Source organism: Python bivittatus, unplaced genomic scaffold (genome assembly GCF_059951505.1).
Source record: "Python bivittatus isolate LINGU-HERP-01145 unplaced genomic scaffold, Pbiv_v1 ctg000400_np1212, whole genome shotgun sequence".
NCBI classification, from domain to species: Eukaryota; Metazoa; Chordata; class Lepidosauria; order Squamata; family Pythonidae; genus Python; species Python bivittatus.
In genome coordinates, this window is record NW_028277073.1 from 2,515,396 (window position 1) to 2,525,711 (window position 10,316).

General features: G+C 43.1%; 1 pseudogene; it reads left to right on the top strand.

The window, feature by feature from the left end:
* The first annotated feature begins 920 nt into the window (after positions 1 to 920).
* Positions 921 to 8,344, top strand: LOC148215172 (uncharacterized; annotated as a pseudogene).
* The last annotated feature ends 1,972 nt before the right edge of the window (positions 8,345 to 10,316 follow it).

Consider the following 10,316-nt stretch of genomic DNA (forward strand, 5'->3'; position numbering starts at 1 on the left):
AAAGAAGTATTTATGTGACCCAAGCCTGGTTGTGTGAGAATGCTTCAGAACTGAGGGTTGGACATCGTGGACTTGACATTTTGCTAAAACTCCCTGATACTGGATTTCACCCGAGAGGAAACTCTACGAGGAATTTCCAGCCACCTAGCAGGGCCTCTGAGGAACTGCAGAAAAGTTCACCAGAGGCACCATCAGAAGAGGAGGACGGCAAATCCCTCTCATGGAAGCTCTAGCGGGTGCCAGACCGAAGATGCCAACGAGGCGACTGGCCCACCGCTGGGACCCACCGAGTGACTGGAGCATCTGGGAAGATGCTGGAGGGTTCACCCCTGAGGTGCCAGCCCGCCCTCGATGGTCGAGGGCCATGGGGACTGCAACCAAAGTGACAACGCCATGGGGTGAGGGACAACGGGTGAGGGAGCTGGAAGACGAAGTGCGCGCACTGAGGAAGGAATTGGACAAGCTGAGGATTCTGGCACAACCTTCCGTGCAACCGCCCAACCCCCTACAGGGGCTGCCACCGATCGACCAGCCCTCCCCAATGGCTCCGCTGGAACCACCGACCCTTCCCCCTCATTGGGCCCTGGTCCAAACCCCCGCAGGATGCGGTGGGGGAGCGGACCAGGAGCAAGCCGCCCAACGACCTCAACAGGCGGAAGGGGACCTGTTGTGAAGATGGGGGCTAGTAGAGAAGTATGACGGAGACCCTGACCAACTGCCCGCTTTCCTGAACCAGGTGAGAATCTGCATGGGCACGTGCGGGCGCCTGTTTGCCGGCGATGCCTGGAGGGTGCTGTATGTATCCCGCTTCCTGGTGGCGTGGCAGCTGAGTGGGTGAACGACTTGAATGAAGCGGAGGCCCCAGAACTGGGGGACTTCGACCGCTTCATCACCGCCCTACGGGACCGGTTCGAGGACCAATGTGCCCGCTTGCACGCAGCGGAGGCAATCCGGGAGCTGAAGCAGGGGCCACAGAGTACGCGCTGGAGTTCAAGTGCTTGGTGGCGAAGCTGCCCGACTGGCCAGAAGCATTCCTTGTGCGGCTATTCCAGGAGGGGCTGGACCCACAGCTCTTCGAGAGGGCCATGGTGCGGGGGTGCCCGGAGACCTTGACGGGATGGATCACCCACGTCTCCGTGTTGGAGGCGCAACTGGCCAGAGTCAAACCGCATAGCGCGGAGGTGAGATGGCGGCCTCCTAGCACCACAAAGCAAACGGGGAGAAAACCGGCAAGGAAGGAGTTAACCCCCTCGGCAAGGCCGCAGGCCGCGGGGAAAGCCTGCTTCATGTGCGGCGAGAAGGGGCACTTCGTGGCTGCCTGCCCCCAGAACCCAAGGCTACAACCCGCGGAGAAAGGGAAAAAAGCCGAGAAACCTGCAAGAGGGATGAAAGCCCCACAGAAAAGCACAGCGGTGAGAGGCAAAGAAGAGAGGCTGAGAATTGCCTACCTCTCAGACAGCGAGGACGGATGGGAGAGCTCCAGAGAGAGGGAGGAGAGCCCAAGGCGTGACCAGCTGATCCCGAGCAAATCGATCGAGGACATCCGGGTGAGTCCCATGATGTATGAGGTTATCCATGCTCCACGATCGACTCATTGGGCCTGGCTCACTGCACTGCTGGATTCAGGTTGCTCCCGGAGTTTGATCAGCCCTGTGCTCGTCAACGGATTAAATTTGAAAGTGCACCGGCTGAAGACGCTCATAATCTTCAGGCAAGTGGATAGAACAGCGGTGGGGGGAGGTGCGGTCCGCTACTACACAGAGGCTTTTGAGTTAAGAGTTGGAACGCACTGGGAGGCTTTAAGGTGCCTGGTCGCGCCGCTGGCTAGTTACCCCCTCATTCTGGGAATGTCCTGGCTGGAACGGTGGGACCCCCGCATCAGCTGGCGGGAGAAGACTCTGGCCTTTCCGGATGGCGGGCATGGGACTACGCAGGCGGAGCCCAACCCACGAGGGGACCTGGGGGCAGAAGCCCTGAAGAAGCAGTGCCAAGGAGGAAGCCCCACACAGGGGGAGGGGAGGAAATCCCCTGGCAATATAGGGACTTGGCGAAAGTCTTTAGCGAAGAGGAATCCGACCAGCTACCACCACATTGCCCCACAGACTACGAAATTGAGATGGTGCCAGGAGCAAAGTACCCAACCCCAAAGATGTACTCAATGACTCAAAAGGAAATGGGGGCGTTGAGGGAATTCATTGACAAAAATTTGAGCAGAGGCTTCATAGTGCCCGCCAAATCCCCCCTAGCAGCGCCAGTACTTTTCAGAGAAAAGAAAGATGGGACTTTACGCTTATGCACGGACTATAGGGGGTTAAATGCAATATGCACAGAGAACAAATACCCTCTCCCATTAATAAAAGATTTGTTAGGCCATTTGGCAAAAGGAAATTTTTTTACCAAACTAGATTTGAGAGAGACATATTTCAGGGTGCGTATAAAAGCTGGGCACGAATGGAGGACCGCATTACGTTGCGCCCTGGGACACTACATGTATCAAGTCCTCCCATTCGGATTAAAACGCGCACCCGGGGTATTCATGCAGCTGATTAATGAGGTCTTGCACGAGTTCCTCTACCGTGGAGTGTTGGTATACTTGGATGACATTTTAATCTACACCGAAACAATGGAGGAACATGTGAAATTGGTCAGGAAAGTGCTGGAGAAACTGCTAAATGCGCAGTTGTATGCAAAATTATCCAAGTGTGAGTTCCATAAGGATTGCATTGACTATCTGGGTTACAGAATATCTAATAAAGGAGTGGAAATGGATCCCCATAAGGTGTGGGATGTCTTAGCTTGGGAGGCCCCAAGAACCAGGAGACAACTGCAAAGTTTTCTTGGCTTTGCCAACTTTTACAGACAGTTTATTCCTAATTTTGCACAAGCAGCCCTCCCTCTGACTGATCTTTTAAAAACGAAGGACAAACCCTTGGCAGTTGCAAAAGCCGCCAGCGCCCCTTTAAAATGGACAGCAGAATGTCAGGAGGCTTTTGAAACCCTCAAGAAATTATTCACTGTTGAACCCATCCTAAAACACCCAAAGCAAAGCCTTTTGTTATTCAGGCAGATGCCTCAGACATAGCCATTGGAGCAGTCCTCTTACAGAGGGATGAGGAAGGTGTGTTAAAACCATGTGCTTACATATCTCGCAAGTTCACTGAACCTGAGCGGAGATGGCTAGTATGGGAAAAGGAAGCTTTCGCAGTGAAATGGGCTTTAACAAATTGGCGGCGTTTGCTGGAGGGAGTGGAAGAAACTTTTGAGGTTTGAACGGATCATAAAAATTTGGAGGCTTTGATAGCACCCAGAAAGTTGTCTCCTAAACCGTAGATGAATGGGGTGACAGGATAAGGGGATTGTGGCCTATCGCAGAAAAAGCAACTGCAAAAGCTAGAGAAAGTTATAAAACACAAGCAGATAAGAAGAGAGCACCACATGAACTGTGGAAAGTGGGGGACAAAGTGTGGTTATCTACCAAGAATCTGAAATCTTCCAGGCCTTGTAGAAAGCTTGATAATAAATACATAGGACCTTTCACGGTGGATAGTGTAATTAACCCCGTGTCTGTACACTTGAAACTCCCCAAAACCCTCAGGAAGATTAATCCTGTCTTCCACAGTGAACTATTAAAACCCTTCAAGGAATCTGATAAATGGAGGTCGGTAGTGGCCCCTCCTGAACCTATTATGATCGAGGGGGAACAACACTTTGAGATCAGGGAAATATTGGACTCTAGAAACTTCAAAGGAGACATTCAGTATTTAGTACATTGGAAATATTTCCCTAAATCTCTGGCTGAATGGGCCTCCAAAAGACATGTTAGAGCTCCTGACTTAATTTTGGACTTTTATAAGAAGTATCCTAACAAACCCAGGTGAACGTGTTGAACTCTATAGGATTTATGTTTTCATAATTCCAGTTCCTCTTTTCTTATTTCTAGGGCTCCTGGCCAGCGTGGTGAAGAGGGGTTTTTGGGGGGGGCAGTATGTCAGAACCTGCATCACCCAACTGTTGTTGTTTTCCATTGTATTGCATTCATTGGAGTTGGATTGATTTGTTTCTGCCACTTGTAAATAAGGAGGGGGGGTGTCTGTTAATGGTTGTAAGGGGAGTTGGGAAGCAGCTTAACCATATATGGGCAATTTAGACTGGCTTGATTGCCGGCCAGGCAGCTGGGGCCCAAAGAACCAGGAAGAAGCTCGGGGAGGAAGGATAGAGGTCAACAACAGGTGAAGAGGAGTCAGGACGCCAGGCAATAAGAGGAGGGGGGATAAATAGAGGGAGGTTTACCCAAGGCATTAGTTTTAGCAATGTTTTGTTTACAAGCTACATGTACCCCTTAATAAAGAAGTATTTATGTGACCCAAGCCTGGTTGTGTGAGAATGCTTCAGAACTGAGAGCTGGACATCGTGGACTTGACAGCTGCACTTAAGAAACAAAAAAGCTGCATATTTGTTAAAGAGTAATTTAAATATTTTCTTGACTCAATGCAAAATGATATAAGATTACAATTGATATAATCCATTATATTCTTCAACAGCTTGCTAAACTGTTGGTGTCCCTTATTAGAGTATTTGAACAATAAAGGGCACAAGAAAATGTTCTAGTTTATGAGCTTTTAAATAGTGCACACATGAGAAACATGTTGCATTTTTGATGTGCAAACCTGCCATTAGAAGTTGATTCATTGCATAAATTATGATCTTATCAGGAAATGAAGAATGCATATATTTTGGTTCCAGATGACTTTCCTGTAATGTAATGGATTCTAAACGTAATATATCAAAAACTTGCTCAGAGCCTATGGTACTTCGTTCAAATATGAGATTTTGGAGAAACCAATGCAGTAAAATATCAGAGTCCACTAAGACAATAAATGTGATTAAAGAAAGCTTTGGGCTACATAGATTACATTCCATGTAAAATGATTCTTGATGGTTATGGTATCTACTATAAAAGGTCTAAGAAACCTATTGGACGTACCATTCCATTTGAAATAGCCAAAGTGTCTTTTTAGATACTGGCTGTGAAATGTATTGACTGAAGAATCAAAATATTGACTTATAGGTCTATATCCTGGTTCCCAATTATTTTATTTTATTTTATTTTATTTTATTTTATTTTATTTACACCAGAGAGTGTTCTGAGTGTGTATCAGTACTTTGCACATATCTCTGAATTGGTGGAATGAGAGCAGCAGTATCTTAGCTGGCAGGATAGTCTCCAGATTAGAGACTGTAGCTTGCACAGAACACCGTGAGAATGTTTGGGGCAAAACTGGGGTTTGTGCATGTGGCATAAATAGATAAGTTCTATGTCTGTGAAATTAAGAGAAAGGGAAGGATGCAATGGATGAGAATGAAGATAGTTTCATCTTGAGTAGTGGAGTTAATGAATACATGCAGGAAAATGAAGGTGTGTGTTAGTTATGAAATGAAAGGGCTAAAATGTGTGTCAGAAAATAAGAATTGGTGTCATCTAAGCTGATGTGGGTTCATATAAAAGAAGAAATCTGCAGGTTGGCAATATAGGCATGTTATTTTCCAGTGAATAGTGATAGTGGAAGAATGAGAGAAGAGTTTTTGAAAAAAATGTGCAACATTCTAAATGAATGGGATCGAGAGGAAAAAAAATATTCCATTAAGTGACATAAATGGATGAGTGGAAACAAGATGGGAGAGAACTGAAAAAATTATTGGAGCCCAAGAATGAGATTCTAAAATGAACGGAAATGATAACTGGTGAATATCTGCTTAGAAAAAAGCCTTTCCTTTTAACAACAACAGCAACAACCACCACCACTTGAACACCATCGGCACTGCAAAATCACCGTCAGGCAATTGCAAAAGGCAGCTTTACTTGGAACAGCTTCCATCCTGTGACAATACCATCAAACACCATCTGCCTATCCCAGGTCCTTGGGAAGGACTTGATAGGTGGATAAAAAGGCCAAATCCAGCCTAAATATCTGGCTGACTATGTGACCAACCATAATAAGTCTGGATAGTGGACGTTGCAATACCTGGAGACAGCAGAATAGAAGAGAAAGAACTGGAGAAAATCACAAGATACAAAGATCTGGAAATAGAACTAGAATGACTGTGGCAAAAGAAAGCAAAGATAGTAATAGGTGCCTAAAAATAGGGTGCAATTCCAAAACGTCTGGAGCACCACTTGAAATCCATCAGCATGGACAAAATCACCATCAGTCAGTTGCAAAAGGCAGCTTTACTTGGAACAGCTTATATCCTGCAGCGATACCTTTAACACCATCCAACAACATCTGCCTATCCCAGGTTGTTGAGAAGGACTCCATAGGTGGATAAAAATGCCAAATCCAGTCTAAACACCTGGCTGACTGTGTGACCAACAACAACAACAATAATATAACATTGACAACAATGTTGAACAAGAAAAAGTGTGGATATGAATTAGCTAAAAAAGGAGTAAAAATTTCAGATTTACTCTATATGGATGACTTAAAACTATTTGGAAAAATGAAGGCTGAACTGGATTCCTTGCTAAAAAGCACAAGAGAATTCAGCAAAGATATTGGAATGCAATTTGGCATTGACAAGTGTGCAACTATAGCCATAAAGGCAGGCAAAATTGTTGAAGATGATGAAATGCAGCTTGATAATAAAGATTTGATAAAGGCAGTAGCACCAGAAGAAGGCTACAAATATTTGGGAGTTTTGGAAGCTTCTGATTTATTACAGAACCAAGTCAAAGAAAGTACTTCTGCCAAATATATTAAATGTGTTTGAAAAATTTTGAAATCAGAGCAAAATGGTGGAAATATCATCAAAGCAATCAATACCTGGGCAGTCCCCATTATGTGATATACAGCAGGATTAGTTGACTGGACCCAGATGGAACTTGATAACTTGGACTGGTAAACAAGAACCCTAACAGCAATATACGATGCTGTATACCCAAAACCCGATACTGATTGGCTGTATTTGCCAAGAACCGAAGCAGGCAGAGGACTCCTACAGGGGAAACAAACTGTGGAGGAAGAAAAACATGGCTTGGATGACTATATTAAGAAAAGCGAAGAACCCTTATTGAAGGAAGTCAATCCAGGAAAGCTTTTGAAAACAACAAAGGTGAAGGCTGAGTATAGAAAAGAAACAATCGAAAACCTATTTGCTAATTGGAAGAACAAGCCAATGCATGGTCAATACTTGAAGGATATAAAAGGAAAAGTTGATAAAACCCCAGATGGAGCTGGTTAAGATCAGGAGTATTAAAGAAAGTGACATAAGGCTTTATTTTAGCCAGTATAGAACAAGCTTTGCTGACTAATTGCATGAGAGCGAAAATTCATCATGTAACAAACAACAGTAAATGTTGCCTTTGTAGTGAAAAGGATGAAAAAAATGACCATTTGATCAATGGCTGCAGCAAAATTTCACAAACTGACTATAAGCAGTATCATGACCAAGTTGCAAAAATTATTCATTGGAAACTTTGCCAGAGGTTTGGATTTGAATGTAGCAAGAACTACTGGGACCATCAAGTTGAGAAGGTTTTGGACAATAAGTGGGTTAAGACAGGGTTCCTCAACCTTGGCGACTTGAAGATGTGTGGACTTCAAGTCACCAAGGTTGAGGAACCCTGGGTTAAGATCTTATGGGACTTTAAAATCCAAACAGACAGGCAACTTGTTCATAACATGCCTAATATAACAGTCATTGAAAAGAAGAAAATCTGGTTCATTGACGTTGCTCTACCAGGTGATGCTAGGACTGAAGAAAAGCAATCAGAAAAAATTACAAAATATGGGGACTTGCAGATTGAAGTTGAATGCTTGTGGAAAAATAAATCTGCTATTATACCAATTATGATTAGAGCCCTTGGAGCAATACCTAAAGGACTCCCTTGATATTTGGAAATTTTGAATTTATTGGACCTAAAGACCCTAATTTTACAAAACAAATACCTTGCTTGGAATTGCCCATATCTTTAATGCTACCTTAATAATTCTTAGGTCCTTGGTTAGGACTTGAATTATTAAGTTTCCACCAGTCTTTGTGAATCTAATTGTAGATTACAATAATAATAATAATAATAATAATAATAATAATAATAATAATAATAATACCTGAAGACAGCAGAATAGAAGAGAAAGAACTGGAGAAAATCACAAAATATAAAGAACTGCAAATAGAAGTAGAATGACTATGGCAAAAGAAAGCAAAGATAGTACCAATAGTAATAGGCATCTTGGGTGCAATCCCAAAACATCTGGAGGACCATTTGAAGACCATTGGCATTGACAAAATCACCATCAGGCAATTGCAAAAGGCAGCTTTACTTGCAACAGCTCACATCTTATGACAATACCTTTAACATCATCAAACAACAACATCTGCCTATCCCAAGTCCTTGGGAAGGATTTGATAAGTGGGATAAAAGTGCCAAATCCAGCCTAAACACCTGGCTGATTATGTGACCAACCATAATAATTCTGAATAGTGGACATTGCAATACCTGGAGACAGCAGAATAGAAGAGAAAGATATCTTCTAAACATCTGGCTGACCGTGCAATTTCCAGATACAAACTGATAAAGTTTTCATGCATAACACACCAGATTTAACTGTGGTTGAAAAGAAGAAAGTATGGATAACTGATGTGGCAATAACAGGGGATAATAATCAACAGAAGACAAGGAACTGGAGAAAATCATCAAGTATCAGGATCTGAAAACCGAAGTTGAAAGATTATGACATAAACCAGCAGTGGTGGTCCCAGTGATTATTGGCACACTGGATGCCATACCAAGAAATCTTGGATGGCACTTAGAAAATCTGCACATTGACAAAATTTCCATCTGTCAGTTACAAATGGCCACACTGCTTGGATCTGCAGATACACTACACCAATACATTACGGCATCCTAGTTCTTGGGAAGAATTTGATGCAAATGAAGGCCAACACCAGCTAAAGAACTGGCAGCTGTGATTTCACATAGTTGTGTATATAACAACAACAACAACCAGAACAAGAACAACCACCACCACATAGTTGGGTCATCAAATATTTGGAAACAATTGGTGTCAGTAAAAACGTTAGAATGTGTACAGAAAAATAATGAAGCAGTGGAAGACAAAATTGGTGGCTGAAAATGAAAAATATGGGCTTGTCAACATTAGGAGAGGCATCTTCTAGGGTGACTTATTATCATCCTTATTATTTGTCATTGCTATGATCCCACTTTCAGTGATTTTGAAGAAAACAAATCTTGGCTATCAAACAGCAAAAAATTCTGGGAGTTGAAGTCCACACATCTTAAAGTTGCCAAGGTTGAGAAACACTACTTTAAACAATGAGGACAAAAAAATATTGTATAGCATGTAAATGTGGGTGCTGAAGGAATAGGGATTGAAGACAAAAGGGTGGTACAAAAGACAGGGGTGTCCACATGGAGGAGGATCCAAAAAGTAAAAATGACAGCTACAATGTTGTGTTTGAAGCCCTGTAAAATGCACATAAAAAGGGGGCAGGGGTTGGACCACATGTTTATGGCCACCATCTTGACTCTTTTGACACTCCTGAGAAAAAAAGCATGTTGAGGTGGTTTGGTCATATTGAGAGAATGAATAAAAATCAAATTGCAAAACAAGATTCTGCAGGAGGGGAAGGGGAAGACCAAGAAGAAAGTTGGGCTTGGACACAGTTGATGAAATCTTTTTAAGAGGGCAGGAAGGTTTTTAAAAAGGCAATGTATTAAGCTGCATCTGTAAAGCAAGGATAATTTGCAAAGATAGACTATATGGAGAGGTAGAGGGAATGGTCATGGTATACATTAAACTATATTTCCCTTTCTTTTTCTTACATCCTGCCTTAATTTCTTTACCTTAGTATTTCTTACTCCTTTCCTGCACTTCATTTAATGTCACTTACCTTGAAAGCATATCATATAATGGGTATGTTTGTAAGTATGGTGCCAAATAGAATATGCAGCTTCATGAAATTGAAAATAGCAATATTCTTTTTCGGTGTTTCAGCTAGAACTCATCACCGTATCATGCAGTTAGGAGGAAATGGAATGTTAATGATTTCCTCCTGTTGGTCAATTGCACATTCAAGCAGGGCTCTCTCTCTGTTTTTTCTTAATAGCACCAAGTGTAATTTCATGAGGTCTGGCCATAGCCTTCTGACAATACCTTCACTTACTGCTCATTCATTCCCAGACTCTTGCAAGTGAGAAAGATAGGGTCATTAATAATAAACCCTGAGCAAGCACTTGTAACTGACAACTTAAATACATCCCTGCACAAACTAGTTGAAGGAGATGCTGTTGGTTT